We start from the raw sequence: 765 nt of genomic DNA, 5'->3' as shown, positions 1-765 counted from the left end.
GGACCGTGGCTCAGGGGGACCCCCATTGCCCTGCCAAGCCCAGACCATGGCCCAGGGGCATCCCTCCCATGGCTCCCCCACATGGGGGGCAGGGGTCTGAGAGGACCCATGGTGCTGGGAGCTGGCAAGAATGCCGCACGCTCTGCATCAGCATCCCTGAAACAGCGTCTTCTTCTGCCCCTTGCTTTCCTCTGTCGCCATCATGCTGTGACAGCCCCCAGCACAGGGAGGTGTCCCTGTAACTGCTGGTCTGACAGCATCCTCCTCCTGAATCGGCAGCAGGGCTGTGTCCAGACCATGGTCCCTGTGTGACAAGGGGTCAAGGGGGGCTTCTGGGAGCCGCAGACCTCAGCATGGCTCAGAGTGAGGGCTGGGCTCAGCTCCGAGCCATTGTCCCGACCTGGGGGGAACCCCCAGCCTGGCACCACAGGTTCCTCACCATCACCTGGTCCCTCATCGTCACCTGGTTCCTCACTGTCTGCCAGGGGGTTAATAAAGACCCTCTCTCCCTTGGGAGGAGCCATTTGCCTCCTTTTCCTCCCCCAGACCCATCAGACTCTCCCTCTGCCACGGCCGCCTCCTGCCCGTGCTGGTGGTACCCCTGGCTCCAGGCTGCAGGAGCTGGGCCCAGCCTGGCTCCTGCCCGAGCTCATGTCCCCACCACCCTGGGGACGTTCTAAGGGGGTGCCATTAGCCATGAGCTGCTTCTGCCAGCCCCAGGACAGCCCCATGCCCCCAGTGTGGTGTGCATGTCCCCAGCGCCAG

This window comes from Pterocles gutturalis, unplaced genomic scaffold, assembly GCF_000699245.1.
Source record: "Pterocles gutturalis isolate BGI_N339 unplaced genomic scaffold, ASM69924v1 scaffold2354, whole genome shotgun sequence".
Taxonomy (NCBI): Eukaryota; Metazoa; Chordata; class Aves; order Pterocliformes; family Pteroclidae; genus Pterocles; species Pterocles gutturalis.
This window is presented reverse-complemented; position numbering follows the sequence as displayed.